The sequence below is a fragment of the Salvia miltiorrhiza genome, chromosome 6, assembly GCF_028751815.1.
Source record: "Salvia miltiorrhiza cultivar Shanhuang (shh) chromosome 6, IMPLAD_Smil_shh, whole genome shotgun sequence".
NCBI lineage: Eukaryota > Viridiplantae > Streptophyta > Magnoliopsida > Lamiales > Lamiaceae > Salvia > Salvia miltiorrhiza.
Window position 1 is genome coordinate 26,036,263 of NC_080392.1, and position 21,937 is coordinate 26,058,199.

The 21,937-nt window shown below is 37.3% G+C and overlaps 1 long non-coding RNA gene across 1 annotated transcript; it reads right to left on the minus strand.

The window, feature by feature from the left end:
- Window positions 1-2,999: 2,999 nt before the first annotated feature.
- LOC130990966 (uncharacterized) lies at window positions 3,000-5,667 on the minus strand. Its single transcript, XR_009091002.1, has 3 exons — window positions 5,445-5,667; window positions 3,637-3,700; window positions 3,000-3,121 (listed from the first exon to the last, which is right to left on the minus strand). It is a non-coding gene; the product is annotated as an uncharacterized LOC130990966 (long non-coding RNA).
- Window positions 5,668-21,937: the final 16,270 nt, after the last annotated feature.

Here is a 21,937-nt window from a genome sequence, read left to right on the forward strand (position 1 = left end):
TTCTGATATTGCGGTGGCGCATTCTGACTCTGCCACGGCTTCTTGGGACCTTGACTTCGGTCGTCGATCCCATTTTCTCTTTCATTCTTGCCCTCGTCCAAAAAAAGGTGGATTTCACGTTTGAGTGCTCTAATTCGATTGGGGTGCTGAAGCTTGAATCGCTTTCTCTGGTTGCATTGTTAGTTCCATATCTAGCGCTCTATTTAATGCTTCAGTACACATAACCGCATTCTGACTCGTTAAATCGTCTCGTACCTCTTGTCTCAAACCCGATCGAACAATTCTGACATCTTCTCGTTCATCTCTTCTCGATGTGTGGCATACCGAACCAAGTCGCGAAACTGACGTTCGTATTCAGCTACGGTTTTATTACCTTATCTCATATCATCAACTCTATTTCTTTCTTCAATCGGTTTTTCTTTCTCGACAAAAGTCTAAGGGAATATATGTCAACCTTAGAACTAATTCTCATAACTCACAAATCATAAGGCTCTTACTCAACATCATATTATTTCCTCAATTCTCATAACTCAATATCAAAGACATAGTTCATGCCTATCATTGCAACATCAGATTAAAGCTCTACTCAAGTATAGAGACTCTCTGGTCATCGTTATATAGATATATAAGGAAATTTTCTCTTTCGAGAACTCTTACTAATTGCGGGGCATAACGAAAATAAAACATCCCCTAATACTACGACGATGCTATCTATACTAGTCGTCATCTCAGTCTGCTATCATGGAATACATTATCTGCTCTAACCTGTCATCTCGATCTCCTTGAATCTGCTATTGCCTACTCTGGCTTAGCATCACTTCTTCTCATCCTCGAAATGGTTAGCTTTCTGCATAACTGGCTAATAAAAGAAAATTCATGGTCGAAAAGTTGTGCTCGTCCCGTAATAATTACATCCTATGACTGCTCCCATAAATCGTGTTTTTCCCAAACACTCTTCTTGTTGTGCTATCCTAGTTACCTAGACATTCCTAACTCTTGTCGGATGTGGTAGGGAATAGGATGTGATGAATAAAAATGTTTGATCTTTGTACAAGACGAGCTCAAGTAATGGAATGATTCCATAATAGCCAGTGCTATTTCAAGGATAATGAAGAAGTTACAATCAAGGTAAGATCAAAGATTAGAACAGAAGCTAGAATAAAACTGAGATATGATATGATTGGGGTAAATCAATACTGGGAGTAGAAGCAATCCACTAAGTGGAAAATGAATGAATAAATTGTCCACTGTTAAAGCAAAGGGGTAAGGATTTCCAACACAAACGGCTCAGGCTCAAACACAGTGGATCTGGAAAAATTTCTTAATAGCAAATAGTTCATCTCATGTTGGAGTTCAAATGGATGCAGAAAAATTTAAATACGACCAAGCGGGATAGGGACTCAATAAGTCTACTCTCATGACTACTCTAGCGATAATACGCGCGGTCCCGGTAAAAGTACCTCTATTTCAAAGTACAATTGGTCAATAGTATCTATGCATCCCATGAGGTCTCCATTATACGTTCGTCCTATTAGGGTCGTGTCTATAAGTCGCGATGAAAACTCTAACTCTCGTCGTATTATCTCAACGGTTGGTTTCTCTGTTCCTTTTCTTCATCTTCTTCATCTTCTTCTCGGTTTATGTTCCTTCGGTTCCCTCTTCTTCTCGGAGGTATACTATAAAGGAAAAAGAGTTATATAACTATCGACTTCTAAACTAACCGTTCATCGTTACGAAATACAAATCCTCGTTTCTCATTTCACTTCTATATCTTATTTGTGATCTCAAAGTTCTCAAAACTCTCATCCAGTCTATTTCTCGTCTATCATCGTTCGTAATTCTCATCAATCTCTATTTCTCATTTATCATCATTCTCAAAGCTCTGATAAAGATAGTGAAACTCACTAATCAACTACATCTCTGTATATACATATATAAGGAAAATTGCCTCTCTCTCGAGGTCTTTTACAAAAGTAGGATCCTATGTACAAAGGTCCTAACACTAAAATGATGCTCTAGTTATACAAGCATCATAGGTACTAAGCACCTATAGATATATACTATCTACACATACTTACTATACCATGCCTTTCTACCTATATATATATATACCAACTATGCATCTATACATATGTACGCGTCTACTAGACACACGTGATCGCTAGTCATCGTCTCCTGAAATCCTGCTCGTCGCATCGTCGGCCTCCATATCCTCACTCGGCTCTATCTCCTCGCTCGGTTCTGACTCTTGACTCTCGTATTCGTTGATCAGTCGGTAGACGCTATCATTGCTCGGCTCAACCCCGACGTCCGTGTCCACCATCGGACCATAAACCGGCACCTCAGGAACAGGTACCCATGTCTCGACTTCGTCGGCAGTAGTATGACGCTGCAATGGCCGGGTCCGTCTATTTTCGATCATCAAACAGTACATAACTCATTAGTAAACCAAACTCAACTCTCAACAAGAAAGAAACAAGAAACAACATCAACCTCTTACCTCGTTAAGCCGGAGGAGATGGGGTGCTGGGGTTTCGTTTCGAACTGACTCTCTCAAACTAGCCTAAGAATTCAAATTAGACTAGTGCTCAATCTTAAAAGAGTAGAAGCAATCAAAGGTTCAACTCAGTCAAGCAATAGACTCAGAGCAGATGACCTGCTCTGATACCACCCTGTCGCAGCCCGAAAACCCGACACTAGTGATAGTGGGGTACGAGTATCGATACGACTATTTTTAAAAGAATAAAAGATAAGAAGAATAGGTCGAACATCAAGCGGAAGCTCGCATCAAAAGGTGTTAAAGAAATCCTTATAAATGAACCCAAGGGTAAAATCGTCAATGTCGTTATAACTTTTTAATTATCAGGAATTTTACGAACAAAAACAAAACGGGTATCGCTCATTTTTCGTAAGGAATCAGAATATGCAGAGTATCGCAGCAAAAGGCGAACCGATTATATGTATGAAGACATATAACCGTGAGTAAATTGCTTAATTTCAAAGAAAACAAAGTATCTCAATCCTCAAGACTCTATTAACATGAAGGCAATACGGAAATATAATTACATCGATTGAAACGTTTCCCCCACTAGCACCAGACCAATCTCGCTCCTCGCTTAGCCTGCACATTTAGAAATACATGCAGGGCGTGAGTACATAATACTCAGTGAGCAAACGCCGAAAAACAAGAAAGGTGCTCCTAGAGCTATAAATTGAACTTGCCACAGTTTTAAGCAAATCACAGGGATTTTAGTATAAATAAACCTGTGAAAGCTGAATCTCAAACATATGCATCATAAATATTCAAATGAACGATTGCGCAATCAAAATACTCAACATGTAAGTACCACATCTACAATTTATCACCAAAGGTACCGAGAAGTAGGCCTCCCTCTCGAGTACCGTGACCGGCCGACCCGAAGACGGCTCACAGTCACCTCTGTGCACAAAATCCCGCTTGTGGCAGGACCGAATTCGTCTCATCAGTAGAGGGTAACATACAAGCTCAACATCAAAAATTGGCAAGTCAAACAGTTCTCAAATATCATTTATCTCAAATCATTTGATAAACTCATAACATCATCAAATCATTTTAGAAAGCTCATACGATATATGTATACTCAAAATATTGCCCACCTGAAGACCTTACTCAAAAACTCCCGTCAAAGTGGAGTTACTTACTTCCTTGCTCTGCTCGTGTCTTCAGGGATCATCGTCATCATCGAAGGTTCATGTCATAAAATGAATCCCGATTAGAAACTCAACGACAAAAACTCATGCCTCAACTCATGCTCTATATTATATTCTATCTCCTTAACCAACTCTACATAAACTCTTCCCTCATTTAAAATCCTTAAGTCCAAGGATAGGTTTCAAGAAAATCATGGTTCTAAGTCTCGATTTATCTCTCATATAAGACTCGTCTAATCTCATTAAAACACTTAGGCAACATAAACACATAAGGCACATAAGAAAATACAATCAAACATCAACAAATCATGTTCTGTTTTCCCACTGACTCAACTTCAAAATTTAACACGTTCTGACTCCGACATCTCCTGGACTCCAGACTCATACCAAAAGAAAGGTATTTGAGTCTAGTTTCATTTAAAAAAAAGTAGAGTCAGAAACTCCAAGTGGTTTGGGAGATATGGCGTTTTTACCACGGTCTACCATATTCGGCAGTTTTGGTTTTGCATTTTATAAAAATCGTAAATCAAGTCCAAATGACTTGAAATTTTACCGGTATGCTCAAGACTCATGTAGGGACATGCTGTAAAATTTTCAAAGCCATTAGACATCGACAACCCGTCGATCACAGTAGGTCAGTAGCCTACGAAAAATCACCAAAAACTCATCTCAAACTCTTAAATGCTCGATTCAACATTCCTTCAAAGAAAACCAATCAAAGCTCATTTTAAACACATATAACACTCAAAAACATTCAAAAACATTAAAATACTCATCATACTCAATCTCAAATCTCCTTTTTCATCATAAACTCAAATCTCAAGGAAAACGTTTCTACAAACGCATCAATTTAATCCTCTTCTCAATCTCATGCTCAAAATTACTCAAATATGATCATTTACATCATATAACTCCTTATTCACATATTCATTCTCTTTTTATCATAAAAACTATATTTTAATAAGAATCCATGTATCAACATAAAACTCTTAGCAAAACATGGATAAAATTCTCATAAGGATCATAGAGCAAATTGACCTCATTTTATCAAGCATCAAACTCACATCATACAAAACTCAAAACTCATACAAACTAAACTAATCCAAAATTTTATTTAGCCTACAATAGACTTAATCAAACATGCAAAGACACTACTATCATGCTTAAAAACATATATTTTAAGCAAAATCACTTAAATAACACATAGATCAAAAAGTCCTAATTTTTACTAAACTAACTCCTTGAAATTTATAAACACATATGAATCTTTAATCTATTCATATATCTTTCATTTTTAACCAATTAATCTCACATAAAAACCATCAATTTACATATAAGGGCATATATACACATATCCCTAATTTTAGTAAACTAACTCACACCAAAAACTCCAATGGACATCATATACTCAAATTACTCCATCAATCATCATCATAGACTCATTTACATCATCAATTTATCTATTATCTCATTGACTCAAAATCTCCCAATTTTGGGTAAACTAAACTCATTCAAAATTTGAATCTCAAAGCATAGCTTTTCAAAACACACATCAATCATCACCAAACATATCATAGATCATTTTTCTCACCCCAATTCAAGGAAAGAAAAAGAAAATTTTTTGAAGGGTATGAGACCCATATTTTCGAAAATTTAGAGAAAAATGAAGGGGGTGATTTTCTTGCTTCAATCCTTCAAATACACTCACATATAACATCATACAAGTCTAATCTATGAATATGGAGATTACTTACCCAAGTTTACACCAAATATCAAATTTTCTCTCACTATCTTCAAGATTGAATCTCCATGGATCTTCTTGAATCTAAGGAGATGGAAGGTGTTTAAGGTGGGATTTTATTGGTGATTTATGTGTTTGACATATTTTGGTGAAGCTTCGAAGGTGCATCAATGGAGGAAAATGGTGGAAAGTAGAGAGATGAAGGGGAGAGAGGTGGTGGTCGAAAGTTAGGGGAGAAGGAGAGAGAGGAATTTGCAAGATATGAAATGATCTTGGTAATCTTATAAAAGATTTGTGAATCTTTAAAGAGGATTTGATGATCTTGAGAATATTTGGCAATTAATGCCTTGATCTCTCTCTCTCTAATCTCTACACTCTCTCTAATCTCTACTCTCTAAATCTCTACTCTCTCAATCTCTACACTTAGTAAATTTTAGTAATTAGTCTCATACTTGGGAAATTAAAAATAAATCATGTGAGAAGGGTGATTAAATAATAATCACAAAAACTATGGAAATATTACTCATTAATAAAGTACCATAGTATAATTATTCATGTGACCAAAATAAAATAATTATAGCACTAATATTAGTGCACTCACTCAATTATAATATTCCTCATCATAGGAAAAATAATTTAAAAAAAAATATTATGCTTGGAAAAATTTCCATAAACCGGCATCATTCGATTTCTCGATAAAAATAAACCACACTTGCTTTGGAAACTTAATCAAAATTCCAAATGCTAAAGTCTCAATTAAAAATCATAATAACTTGGTCATAATGACACATGTCACAGAAATCACATAATCAATTAGTCACGTAGATTCACATAACATCACATCAAAGTAGTCGGTAAACACAGACAGCCTAGACGTCTCTCTGACCGACTCCTTTCATCAAGGTTCTCACTCTTTCTTCATCGACTCTATTTCCAACTCATTATTCCTATTTTCTTAATAGGACAGTCAATCTCTGATATCTCAGTATCCGGTATCTCTATTCCCGGTAGTTGGAAATAAAAAAAAAATCTCAGCTCAATTCAATCAGCATCTCTATCTCAACTCATTTCTCAAATCTCATCACTCTAATTCCATCGTTGGTTTATTCACTCGTATTTCTATTTAAAAGACAATCAGTCTTATTTGGTCATAAAAAAAAAAAGTAGTCTCGTAATTCGACATCTCAGTACTCTCAATAGTGTTAAGACACTATCTCACAACATAGGAAAAGTACGGGGTGTTACAGATGAAGTGAAGTTTTTGTAATAGCTAGTATTTAGACACATTGTATACTAAAAGTTTTGCTTTAGTATAAGTGGGAGATTGTTGGATTTGTATACTGAAAGCAAGAACTTTATGCTTGTATACAATGATTCCTGTTTTCACTATTCTTATCTCCTATCTGATTGTGTTCATGATTGCATATGTATGTTCTTTATCTCTGTATAAGTAGATTATATGGTGTGTTGTAGATCACAGAAGACCATATAATTGGAATAACCTTAATAGATATAATATGATCACAGCCGAAATAACTCTAGGACAAGTTATTGGTTTAGGCTGCAGTATAGATGGAAGTAGTTTGTCTTGGCTACTTGTCTATACTGGTACGTCATTACGTATTGATAGGACCACAGTTTGAGATGTATTCTTCTATCTGACTTAAGTGAAGAATCAAGATCTCGGTGACTCATAAATCTTAATACTAATAAGTATTCAGATATATATGTTAACTCGTATATCACTTTGACTTACTATGGGTGAAAGTTATATACTAACTCGAGTACTCTGTATCTTGGGTGATAGCGGTTAATATATGATATTTGATTATCTGTATTAGTACCCGTATCCGGTATAGGATAATGACATCCCCTTAAGGAGCTCAATAAGGTTTATTACGCTAAACCCTGCAGGTTGATTAAGTTCAGGCGTAATAATAAAGTTTGAGTGGTACTGCTTAAGGAATTATTAAGAGATTAATTAATTTAAGCTGTCAGAGCTCTAATTAATTAATGGATGTCGGATATTTTAAATACGGAGATTTAATAAGTCTAAATACAAGCCCCGACTCATCACCGGCAATAAAGGGGTAAGTCAGTATCGGTTCTCTAGTGGAATGAACTGATATTTATAAATTAATTATGGTCTGGGCTGACCATGGATGAATTAATTTATTTGAGGCCCATCTTTATTCCTTGTATCTGGTCTCTGGGCTGGCCCAATGTCTCCTAGCCCAAGAAGACAGAATTTTCGGCCCTCACCAAGAAAGTGGCGCCTCCTCCCCTTTTCTGTATTATTAAATACAGCTGTCAGCTCTCAGGAAAATACACTGATAAAAATTAGGGTTTTTGAGAGCAGAGGGAGGCGCAGAAACGTGAGTGATCTTTCTGCCTTGGGAATTTCCATAGCTCGTTGTCCATCCAACGTTGGGAATTGAGCGGGATACAGTCGAGAAGATCAGAGCTAGAGTCAGATTCTTTCGACACGATCATCAACAGTTTGTGCATCCGATTCTCAAGTAAGTTTTTCCTAACACCTGTGTGCAGCTGTTAAATTCATAGGAGCATGTTAGGATTTATTCGTTGTATGATAAATTAATAATAACCAAGAAACGATCATCGGGCAAAGTGGAACGTTAATTCAATTTAATATTCCTTCACTAGCTTGATTGTACCTCATATTGAAGTGCTACCCAAATAATTGAACAATTCTTGCACCTATATTACAGGCAAATCTAGACCACCTAACATTCCTAATAAAAGCCACATTTGAATTCTAGCAAGGTCATTAGCGGTTGGCGATATTACTCCCTCCATTCTCTATAAATATGTATACGTTAACACAGATTAATTTTAATAAAAAATCATTTGAAGTATTGATAGTGGAGAAATGGTCTCACATTAATAATATTGTTAAGTAGATTGTGGTTAAATCGTCTACATTTCAAGGATAAAATAGTAAAAATTATGTATGAGATAGTATCCAAAAATAGAGTGTCCATAATTTCTCAACGTTCAAAACATACGAAGAATAAATCGAAATTGAGGTTACTAACTAAAATTCGCTAAAATTTTTACCTTGTAAACTACTTCCTCCCTCGCAATAATAACGTCCCAAAAATAGGGTACGCAAATTAAGAACATATAAATAAAGAGAGAGATAAAGTAAATGAGGAGAGAGATAAAGAAAGTAGTGAAAAAGTAAGAGAGATGTAAAGTAAATGAGTAGAGAGATAAATAGAGTAGATAAATTAAATTATTTCATTTTTTTGGGTTGAGACATTATAAATGAGACACCTAAAAAGAAAATTTGAGATGTTATTATTGGGACGGATGGAGTATATAATTAATCCTATTTTGAAAAATTTATTTGATTTTTAATATTATCATCCCTATCAGTAGATATATCGTGCTCAATTGTTTGTAGCACTAAAAGTACTGAGTTAAGCTTTGAAGTATGAAATAAATTAATTATTTCGTCCCAATGAAATAGGCAACAGGACCTGAATACAAACATTAAGAAATGAATAATTTGTAATAAAATAAAAAAGATAAAATAACTTTATTGAGAATATATTTGTCAAAAAAAAGGAGAGAAATAAAATATTATTTTTAATTAAAATAATAAATAATTATATGCGAGTCATAATAATATTTGGTGTAAATAATGAGTTATGCGAATTTATTTGTTATGTATTGATAAAAATTCTGATAATGGGCAAAAATGCCCCATCCGTTATCTTTTTTTTGAAAAATGCTCTCTCTTATCATAGAAAGCAATCTATGCCCTAAAAGACTAAATTACCCTTAATTGGGTCAACATCAAATGTGATCATATGACATTTCGTACACACTCTTAGTGATGTTGACCGAATTCATGGTTTTGAGTGCATTAAAAATTGTGTTTTTTGTTTTTATTATTTGTTTTAAGTGCATGCATGCATGCCAATTTTTTATTTTCCTATTTTTTTTTTTTGCCCTTTTTCTGGGACATCATTCATTATTAATGTGGAGTGGAAATTAATGTGTCCGAGCGTGTGTATGTATGTATATATATTTTTGAACGTTACTATTAAGACCTAATATATAACACTATATATATATATATTCATATCTTTAAATTGAAAAAACGACCAGACACATTGTGCATGCTCTCTCAAAAATAAACATGTAATATAATAATTCATACCAAGCAATACTATTCTCCAAGCAACACTAATTCAATAATTAACACTTAAACAATATAATTAAATTAAATTCAGCAAAATAGTAATAATTAATATAAAGATACAAATAGATAAAATAGAGAATTTTATGTCGTTATATGATCTGTCCGGCCGGTGAAGTGCCCGGACAAATGTATCCGCCCGGGTACATTTCAGGTAAACAATGAACCGGCCGAACACATTTTTTCGGGAAAATTACCGGCCGGACAGATTTTATTTAGGCATAAAATATTCTATTTAATTCAATTTCATAAAAAAAAAAAAAAAACAAAAACAAAAACATGTCAGGAAGCTAATAATATATAGAAACAATAGGGCCAAATGGCCCTATTCAACATACAACATCAAATTTTGTCCACCATTTGAAAAAACATAAATTTTGGCCATTTTTTGTATGTCATGACTATTCTACCCTTCTCTCTCTCTCCTCTCCTCTCTCTTTCTCATCTCCCCATCTCTCTCTCTCTCTCTCTCTCCAGCGGCACCGAGCTTGGAGAATTCGTCGGAGCTCTCGCGGCTTGGGCAGACTTCGTCGGAGTAGAGGATGAGGCGGCGGCAGTGGAGGAGATCCGGTCCTCTGAAATCGGCGGCGTGGAGGAGGTCGGTCAGGTGGCGGAGGATGAGGCGGCGGCGGCGGCAGATCTGATCTGATGAGGCGGCGGTGGATCTGATCTGATGAGGCGGCGGCGGTGGATCTGATCTGATCGTTGCGCCGCCTCCTCTATCGGCAGATCTGATCTTCGCCTCCTTCGATTTCAGCCATCGACAGATCTGATCTGATTTGATCTGATCTGTGTTGCACGTATGGCACTTATGGCACTAATAGTGCCATAAGTGCACACTTCTCCCTAGGGTTTAGATATTCCATTTAGGGTTTAGATTATTCATTTGGGGTTTAGATGTTCCATTTAGGGTTTAGATTATCCATTTAGGGTTTAAATGATGTTGTTGTTTCTGTATTTGTGCTGCACGTATGGCACTTGTGGCACTATTAGTGCCATAAGTGCCCAAATGACCATTTTAATTAGTTTTATTTTGAATTTTCGTTGGCACTTATGGCAATTAGTGCCATAAGTGCCAAAATGACTATTTTACTTGGTTTTATTTTGGATTTCCGATGGCACTTATGGCACTAAGTGCCATCGGAAATCCAAAATAAAACCAAATTAAAATCTTGGCACTTATGGCACTAATAGTGCCATAAGTGCCTAACCCGACCCGGCACGCGACCCGCGTGCCTGATCCTACCCGGTCCGCCTCATTAAGGGCAAAAACGTCCAAATCAATAAAAATGGCCAAAATTTGTATTTTTTCAATGTGGCCATAAATTGTGTTTTATGCTTCATTTTGGCTACTTCAAAATTTTACTCTAATATATATGCGTGTGTATCTATCTTAAAATTTTTATTTTTTTTCACTTTAATCTCATAATTTGAATTTTTTTTTTTGACCAAATTCTTTCTCTTCCGTTCAATACATATATTCCTTAAAATTCATGTCCGGGCGTGTGTATGTATGTATATATATTCTTGAATGAAATTCTTTCTCTTAATTTTTTTAAAATGCGTGTGTATCTATCTTAAAATTTTTATTTTTTTTCCCTTTAATCTCTTAATTTGATTTTTTTTTACCAAATTCTCTCTCTTCCGTTCAATACATATATTCCTTGAAATTCTTTGTATATATATATATATATAGGGTTAGGTTATATTGAGAAGCTCAAATGTGTTGAGAAGTTGAGAAGCAATTTAATAGATGAACATGCCAATTAGTTTTTATGAACACGAGTTTGATCTGGGGTTAGATCATTGGCGGTGACGTATTTTTTAACAAATTAAATAAATTCGTATGTTCGTCAGTTGTATTTGGTATGTTCAAAGAATTTATTTATATAGTGTCTAATTACCATGTTCATCAAAATGTACTAACATGTTCATCTATTACATTGCTTCTCAACTTCTCAACACATTTGAGCTTCTCAATTGAACCAATTCCTATATATATATATATATATATATATATATATATATATATATCCATATCTTTTCCAATACAACTCACCTCTTATACCACCAATCATAAGCAAATATTTTGGAGATTTCCGATATATTCTTCTTTGTCCAAGAATCGTCCTCATCTAATTGAAGGGAGAATCTATTTTTTTTTTTAAATCTTTGGTGATAGACATAAAGCCTAATAATAAGGTAACTCATGCATGATAAAGCTGACCCATATCCCATCGGTTGGAAAGGAATATCAAGTCATATATCATTATATTCACATCTTCAATTCATTGAGGTTGGGCAAAATTTGAATTTAACGGCGAGAGGGAGATGAAGAAAGAACTTCACACGCATCATTCACGCGAGAGACAAACTAAATCGAGAAAATTCCATGGCATCTTCGTCATCCTCTTCTTCACAGGTTTTATTTTTTTGAGTTAAGCGTTAACTATAAAATTGTATAAAAATCTTTTCTATGCAGAAATAACATGTGTCCGCCCGGGAAAGTCTCCGGAAAAAAGTGTCCGGTCGGAACATTGTTTAGCGAAAATGTACCCGGCCGGACACATTCTGTATCGGCATAAAATCTTTTATTTTATCTACTATTATCTTTATAGTGATTATAACTATTTTACTGAATTTAATTTATTATATTGTTTAAGTGTTAATTATTGAATTAGTATTTCTTATGAATTAAATTGTTTAAGTGTTAATTATATTGTTTAACAGTGTTTGTTAATTAATTCATTATTTTTGTACGAATAATTATATATGAAGTTTCTCACAAAAGTGTAGTTAATTAATTAATTAGTTTTAACGAATAATTGCTTGGTATGAAATTATATTGCTTGGTATGAAATTATATATGAAGTTAACAATGTTCATTTTGTCGAGAATTAGTATTGCTTTATGAAATTATATAGATGAAATGTTAGTCTGTGCATTTTGATCTAAATGAGTTTCGAATTAGGCATTTTTGATGTAGAATTTGTTTTTTTTTTCTAACTTTTAACTTTTAAATCGTGTATAAAACATGAAAATATGAATAAAAAATATGTGTCCGACCGGTGAAGTGGCCGGAAAAATATGTCCGACCGGAACATTGTTTAGCGAAAATGTACCCGGCCGGACACATTTTTCCGGGAACTTCACCGGCCGGACACATTCTATATCGGCATAAAATCTTCTATTTTATCTACTATTATCTTTATAGTAATTATAACTATTTTACAAAATTTAATTTAATTATATTGTTTAAGTGTTAGTTATTGAATTAGTATTGCTTATGAATTAAATTGTTTAAGTGTTAATTATATTGTTTAACAGTGTTTGTTAATTAATTCACCGGTCGGACGCATCTTTTTGTTGCATATTTTACTATTTTTTATGTATTTTTCTATTTGTATTATTTTTTAATATTTTACTGAATTTATTATGGTTTTCATTTTGTAAATGAATAGGCGGATGTCCCATATCTTCGTCCCGACACTATTGACCAGAGGGAGGTAACTATCAGCACATACAATAGGGATACCGCTTTTTCGGAGCTGATGCGCACTTTAATTTCGGTCGACAATGAGTGCAATGAAGGGTTATTGGGACGGTTTAGAGAGTAATGTTTTGGCCATTTCACTGATTGGAGACCCGGCATGAAGAGCAATAGAGCATTGCACCAGGTTGTATCGAGGCAGATTGTGTCAGAAAATAATGAGATGTGTTTCTTTCTGTGTGGAGCACGAGTAAGATTTTCCCCCGCGGACTACGCATTAGTGACTGGGCTCAATTTCGGTCCAACGATGTTCAATGCGACATTACAGCACGATTGCAGTCACGTGGAGGTACACCGACGATTTTGCGGTGGGCGAACTATGACCGTACACGCGCTCATTAAACGCGTGTGCAATTTGGATCGTCGAGTAGATGATGAGGATGGGAGCCTGTACCTTCGTGTTGTCCTCGTGTGTGTGGCTCGCACCATTGTTCTTGGGTTGGATACGCGTGTACAGCCGTGGCTTTGGGTGTTGGTGGATGATTTGGATTCATTTGATAGATTCCCCTGGGACGTGTATTCATATAAGGTGTTATTCCATTATACGACAGAGATAGGAACCGGCGAGAAGTATCACTTCTACGGTCCTTCGTGGGCTTTATTTGTTTGGGCATTGTAGCGCATCCCGAGCTTCAGACAGATGGTGACAGCATCTAGTGGTGATCCGACAGCGCACCCAAGATGTTTGAGATGGACTTTTAGGGGTAAGCCCTGGCTTCACGGTCTGCGAGATCTATTTAAGGGACAGGTAATCAGTAATTTCAAATTTAGTGTTTCACCGTTACTGGTTTTACTTATGTTCTAAGATATTATCTATGTTGCTTTCTAGGGTGGTGTCCTGGATTTGAACCCCGATGAGCATGAGATGGAGAGTAACTACTTCATATCAGCGCTGACACCGGGCGAACTCTCGGTGAGATTCAAATTCCCCGAGAACCCATTAGCTCGGGGGTGTCCAATTTCCACAGCACACCAGAGGCCGTGTTGTGGAGGAGCGCGGGGACGAGGAGGAGGTACCTAGACAACCTCGTATGACTCGCAGCCAGAGTGTTCAAGGCCCTATGAGGGATGCTCGACCCCACGAGCCGGCTCGTCATTCTATTGATCCGGGAAAGCGGCCAGCGCCGCATACTTCTTCTGTTGGATTTGTATACTGAAAACAAGAACGTTTTATGCTTGTATACAATGTTTCCTAAGTTCACTATCTAATCTCCTATCTGATTGTGTTCATGATTGCATATGTATGTTCTTTATCTCTATATAAGTAGATTATATGGTGTGTTGTAGATCACAGAAGACCATATAATTGGAATAACCTTAAGAGATATAATATGATCACAGCCGAAATAACTCTAGGACAAGTTATTGGTTTAGGCTGCAGTATAGATGGAAGTAGTTTGTCTTGGCTACTTGTCTATACTGGTACGTCATTACGTATTGATAGGACCACAGTTTGAGATGTATTCTTCTATCTGACTTAAGTGAAGAATCAAGATCTCGGTGACTTATAAATCTTAATACTAATAAGTATTCAGATATATATATTAATTCGTATATCACTTTGACTTACTATGGGTGAAAGTTATATACTAACTCGAGTACTCTGTATCTTGGGTGATAGCGGTTAATATATGATATTTGATTATCTGTATTAGTACCCGTATCCGGTATAGGATAATGACATCCCCTTAAGGAGCTCAATAAGGTTTATTACGCTAAACCCTGCAGGTTGATTAAGTTCAGGCGTAATAATAAAGTTTGAGTGGTACTGCTTAAGGAATTATTAAGAGATTAATTAATTTAAGCTGTCAGAGCTCTAATTAATTAATGGATGTCGGATATTTTAAATACGGAGATTTAATAAGTCTAAATACAAGCCCCGACTCATCACCGGCAATAAAGGGGTAAGTCAGTATCGGTTCTCTAGTGGAATGAACTGATATTTATAAATTAATTATGGTCTGGGCTGACCATAGATAAATTAATTTATTTGAGGCCCATCTTTATTCCTTGTATCTGGTCCCTGGGCTGGCCCAATGTCTCCTAGCCCAAGTAGGGCAGATTTTCGGCCCTCACATAGTAACTGGCGCCCCCTCTCAGTTTTCTGTATTATTAAATACAGCTGTCAGCTCTCAGGAAAACATACTGATAAAATTAGGGTTTTGAGAGCAGAGCGGAGCGCAGGAAATCGTGAGTGGTCATTCTGTCTTGGGAATTTCCATAGCTCGTTGTCCATCCAACGTTGGGAATTGAGCGGGATACAGTCGAGAAGATCAGAGCTGGAGTCAGATTTTCGCAGGAAACCAAGTTCTGGCAGTCTCCGTAAAACGGCCATAACTTCCTCCACAGAACTCCGATTCAGACGAATCAGGCGGCCACGGAAAGCTCTTTCGAAGACGAAGACGTCGTATTTCTTCACCAAATACGATTGGAGGTCGTTTGAGGGGTCAAACGGAGCGTTGAAGTTGGTTGACCTGTTCAGCGACAGATTGACGAATTCTTCTGAATTCTTCAGGTATTTCTGAACTCCAACGTGCAGCTGTTAAATTCATAGGAGCATGTTAGGATTAATCGTTGTATGATAAATTGATAATATTCCAAGAAATGATCATCGGGCAAAGCGGAACGTTAATTCAGTTTAATATTCCTTCAATTGGTATCAGAGCCCAGGATTAATTTCTTGGCTCTATTATTAATTTATGTACGATTAATAATGTGCGTTGTTTTTACTGCTGCTGTTCTTCGTGGGATACGTCGTTTGACGTTGTAATCGTTTTTCACCACGAGAAAATCCGTGGTTAGATTAGGTTTTCAATTGTTTTTGTTTTTCCGTTGTAATCTGTAAAATCTGAAGAACGAGATGAGCACGACGACGAATCAACAACGTAAGAAAGGTGGACGGAGGTGGCGTGCCGGATGCGGTGCGGCAGAGGTTGCCGGCGCCGAGGGCAGCGCGCGCACGGGCACTTGCGCGCCGTGTGTCGCGCGCGCCTGGTCGTGCGCTGTGCACGCTGCTGCTGCACGGGCGAGTGCGCGCTGGGCGAGGCCGAGGCGAGGCGAGGCGAGGCTGGGCTGGGGCGAGCGGGAGCGGTGCGCGCCTAGGGCTGCGCGTGTGCGTTTCGCGCGCTGCGTGCCCGGAGGGCGTCGCGCGGCCGCTGCTGCCGAGCTGCTATCTGCGCGCCGAGGCGCCGGAGTCTGCTGCTGATGGTGCGGGTCAGGGCGAGGAGGAGGCGAGCGATGGGGGCAGCGCGCGCCTGGGGCAGTGCCTACGCGCTGTGCGCGCGGCGTGCCCGGCAAGCGACGCACTGCCGCTGCCGCTGCTGCTCTCCAGTCCACGCCGGAGCCCGCTGCTGCTGCTGCTGTGTTCGTGCGGTGGAGGGACCGTGTGCTGCCGACTGCCGCTGCTGCACGCCGAGGAGGCTGCTACCAGCGTCGGGCTGCCTTGTGCGCTGGGGCGCTGCAGCAGCGCCGGGCGGCTGCTGCGCGGTGGAGAGGCGGCTGGTCGAAGGATGTGGTGGCGGCTAGGTTTTCCAAACCCTAGCTGCGTTTCAAACCCTAGGGGGCCCAAACCCTAATTCCGACGACGGTTTTGAAGCTTTTTCGGGCCGAGTTTTACTTTTGTTTACAAAATGTAATAGAATAGATGTTGGGATTCCACGAATGGGTCACGAAGAATTTTAATTCTTTATTTCTGTTCATTGCATGTCGTGGTGTTAATCCCTTATGCTCTATGCATGCTGTTTTTTTTTTGTCTTTGCTTGTTAATGTGTGTTTATTAACTGCGCTTAGACAAGCATGCTAGGTTTATCGTTTTCTTAAGCATGTTTTTAGAATTCTGTGAGCATGTTTTACATGTTGCGTTCTAGATGAGCATGTTTAGGATTATATGTTGAGCATGATCAAACCTTTTGAAAGAAAAAAGGACTAAGCTGTATTGATAATTTTATAGATGATTAAAAATTATTTAGTTTTCCACATGCGGTCTCTAGACAAAATGATTGACAATGTGAGTAAACGTCCACCCCACGTGGCTTACTTCATGTTTGTTCTTTCATAAGTTTGTCAGATGAGATTTCTATAAAAATATTTAAATCCATCAAAGTAGTGGGAGTTATGTGAGTAAACGTCCACCCCACGTGGCTTACTCGTATAATTTTTCACGAGTACTTTAGATGATGGATTTAAATAAGATAACTAAGAAATTAAATTGAATGCGGCATGGTCCGAGTGAGTATGTCAAAATTCGAGAATTTAATTTCAAAGTTAAATTGTGGTTATTTCTAATTAATTTTATTCTTAAAATTATGTAGACCTCCACATGCGGTCTCTAGACAAAATGATTGACAATGTGAGTAAACGTCCACCCCACGTGGCTTACTTCATATTTGTTTCTCATAAGTTTGTCAGATGAGGTTTCTATAAAAATATTTAAACAATTAAAGTAGTGGGAGTTATGCAGTAAACGTCCACCCCACGTGGCTTACTTGTATAATTTTTCACAAGTACTTTGGAGAATGGTATTAAATAAGATAACCAAGGAAATTAAATTGAAAGCGGCATGGTCCGAGTGAGTATGCTAATTTCGAGAATTTAATTTTTAAGGTTAAAATGTGGTCATTGCTTAGATATCATATCAAGTACAATGTACAACTCCCAAAGGAGTCCCTTCTTGATGATGATATGGTCTAGTTAAGGCGCCAACTATTGATTTCTTTTGTCAAAAAGGTCAAGTTGACATGGATAGAAATTAAATGACTAGGTAAATAGTCTGGTTGAGGAGTTCGTGTGTAAACGTCCACCCCACGTGGCTTGCACATGGGATTCTTTGAGCGGTTGGAGGTTTCATTAATATTGTTTTATCAAAAGGTTACAATATTATTGTTACGAATTATGTGCTTTATGTTCGTTACTTTCAGATATGTCTATGTCTCCTTTTGTTTATTTATTCTTGCACAAAGTCTTTTAACCGGTCCACATGTATAAAATGGAAACGCAGTTTTGGATTTCTATCTTTATCACAAACTAAACACATATTTTGTGTTGCTTACTACTCGACGTTCTATTTATTCGAACAATGAGACAACTGATGGGAAAAAGGAACTGCATAAAAGGTAGCATGTGACGAATAATGTGGCTATATGCTTTATTATGAGTATAATGTCACAAACCTTGTAGCTCCAACATCAGGGCATGGACGATGCTATTAGCATCATGCTTAATCTCAAGAAAGTGTTCGAAGAGTCGGTATGAGCTGCTCATTTAAATTTGATGAGAGTAATCTTGTTATTTTTATAAGTGAGCACAGCTCAATGCACGAGCATGTCATGCAAATTTTGACGGATTAGACTTGCTCAGTGGAAGTATCGACGGTGAGACAAAAGTCGATATTATCCTGAACTTTCTTCCCAAGTCTTTTAATTAAGAACTTCCGCCTCAACGCTGTTGTGAGCAAGAAAGAATATACTCTTTTGAGTTGTTGAATGCTCTAGTTACAGCTAAGGAAGTTGTGGGAAAAAGATGTGCAAACACTTGTTATTGCCAAAGGATAGCCACCTTCTTCGTCGAATGACGGGAAGAAGAAGGATCCAAGGGGCAAGAAAGACAAGGGAAATAGTGGGAGTAGTGGTGTGATAAGATTGAGTATTGGAGATTTCTTCTTTCAATACTCAAGGCAAAGGGTTAAGGTATCTCACTTGCTATAGTAACTGAGACATGTCAGCTTGTTTTCTACTCAGTTATGAGTAGTGGATAACGAGAGAAACTGATAATGATTGTTACATCTTGCATGGCTTTTTATAAGCTGACAAGGAAGCTGAGAAGTGATGAGATGATAGTCTTCATAGGCAACGTGACTAGAGTCGCAGTTATTGCAATTGGAGACTTGTCTTTAAGTTCTAAAGACATAGTTTAGTTTTTGAGAGTTCCTTATCATGTTTCAAAATTTTGAATAGATGGATCTTATGTCATTTTTGATAGTGGTGTTTCTATCATAAGAAATGACAAAGTTGTCTATTCTAGTATTTTGAACATCTCTCTTCATACTATAACTTGTCTAAAAAATACCTTTATATTGCATTTACATCATCGAACAAAAGAAAGAGAAAAGTTAAGGCTAATCTCTCATGAGGATCTTACACATATATTGATACCCTAGATTAGGTCACATCTATCTTAACAGGATCCAAAGGCTCGTGTCTAAATAGTACATTGGATTCAATCCAAGTTGTACCTTTTGGAACCTGCGAATCCTGTATAGAGGAAAAGATGGAGACCGGGTCATTCATGACAAATGGGATAAAGGGGCAATAATGTGTTAGGAATGATTTTTTCTGATTCATTGTCAGTGTTTGGGATTCCAACCCAGTTTACTACACCATGTAATCCCTATATAAGATGGTGTGGTGGAGAGAAGAAATAGGTCACTCTGGGAAAAATATGTCCGATGATGAGTTATGCATCTTTGCAATTAGTCCTAAAGAATCAGAAGGTGGTTATTAGCAATGACACACGATTCTTAGAAGTGGGCTATGGGAATAATCACTAATCCAAGTCAGATAGTGTACTTCAAGAAATTGAAGACATTAGACAGGCGATTCCATCACCCAAGCCAAGTGTGCAAGAGTTTTGTACCACAAGACACTGCACGCACTGTTGACACACATGTGCCACCACAGATCCATTGTAGTGGGAGGGTTGTGGGTCAACCCGATCGATTTATGTTCTTGGGAGAATCTTTGGATTTAGTCCCTAGTAGTGAATATAAGAGAATCGACCCAGATATCTACTTGGAATTAGTGGAAGACGAGAATGTAGATTCCTGGCACGCCTCAATGGAGCAATCCATTAAGAATATGGGTGTATACTAGAAAAATCTTGCTACCAGGAGGCAGTCATGCCTTAGGTTGTAAGTGAGTATACAAGGTAATGACAGGCCCGAATGAGCAAGGTCGTAGCTTCCGAAACTAGACTGGCGGCGAAAGGTTATGCCCAGTGTAAGGGTATAGGTTATGATGATATTTTCGTCAGTGCCATGCTCAGAACATTCGGATCATTTTACCCATAGCAGCTCACTTAAACCATCGAGGTTACGTGAGGGAGGGAGAGAAACATCTCGTGTCAATCGCTCTCGTGTCATCGGTGATGTGGTTTATCTTGCATTTTATGTAGATAATATCCTCCTAATTGGCGACAATATGGAGCTATTGTCAAGACATAAAGTAATGGTTATCCGAACAGTCTCAGATGAAAGACTAAGGAGATACGGCATACATCTTTGTGATCAAGGTTATAAGGGATCACTAGAAAAGGATGTTGGGCTTATCTCGAGTGTCTTACATTGATACTGAGAATACTCGTTGTAGTATGAATACCGCCAAGAAAGGATTGCTACCTTTTAGATATGGCGTTCCTTTATCTAAAGACTATGTCTTAAGATGCCTATTAAGGTTGAGGAAATGAAGGCAGTATTCTACGTTTCCGCAGTAGATAGCTTCATGTATGGATTGCTATGTACGAGATCTTATATTTGCTATGCAGTTAGCATGATTATAAGATATCAGTATAGTCCTAGTTAAGGACACTGAATTGTGGTAAATTATATTCTCAAGTCCCTGACTAGAGAATAAGGATAGTTTACCAGTTAGACAGTTTAGTTCCTTTTTGGATTATATGATTTCGGATTTCCAGGCTGACCGGAACAAAGAATAATTACCTCGAGCTATGTGTTTTTTCTTGGGAGGTAAAACCTTTTGGTTTGACCACTACCTCCAGGATCTAAGGGTAATTCCTAGTTTGCGTGGGAGCATCACCTTCGTGATACCTCAAGTGCAGTTGCGAACTCTAAGGAATCCAAGAACCACAAGGGGTTAAACACATGGAGAGTAAGTACCAAGTTATACGATTATTCGTAAATCGAGGTTTTTTTTTGTGCTCAAAGAATAAATTCTCACATATTGGAGAAACCTACTGATCTTTCACAAAAGGCTTATCGCAAATGGTCATTGAAAGATGGGAATGCGATTGATGCCAGATTGATGCCACCCACTTAGGAAAACTTTAAGTATAAGTGGGAGAAGTGTTAGGTGATTTGTAAATAGACGCATTGTATACTAAAAGTTTGCTTTAGTATAAGTGGGAGATTGTTGGATTTGTATACTGAAAGCAAGAACGTTTTATGCTTGTATACAATGTTTCCTAAGTTCACTATCTAATCTCCTAACTGATTGTGTTCATGATTGCATATGTATGTTCTTTATCTCTATATAAGTAGATTATATGGTGTGTTGTAGATCACAGAAGACCATATAATTGGAATAACCTTAAGAGATATAATATGATCACAGCCGAAATAACTCTAGGACAAGTTATTGGTTTAGGCTGCAGTATAGATAGAAGTAGTTTGTCTTGGCTACTTGTCTATACTGGTACGTCATTACGTATTGATAGGACCACAGTTTGAGATGTATTCTTCTATCTGACTTAAGTGAAGAATCAAGATCTCGGTGACTTATAAATCTTAATACTAATAAGTATTCAGATATATATATTAATTCGTATATCACTTTGACTTACTATGGGTGAAAGTTATATACTAACTCGAGTACTCTGTATCTTGGGTGATAGCGGTTAATATATGATATTTGATTATCTGTATTAGTACCCGTATCCGGTATAGGATAATGACATCCCCTTAAGGAGCTCAATAAGGTTTATTACGCTAAACCCTGCA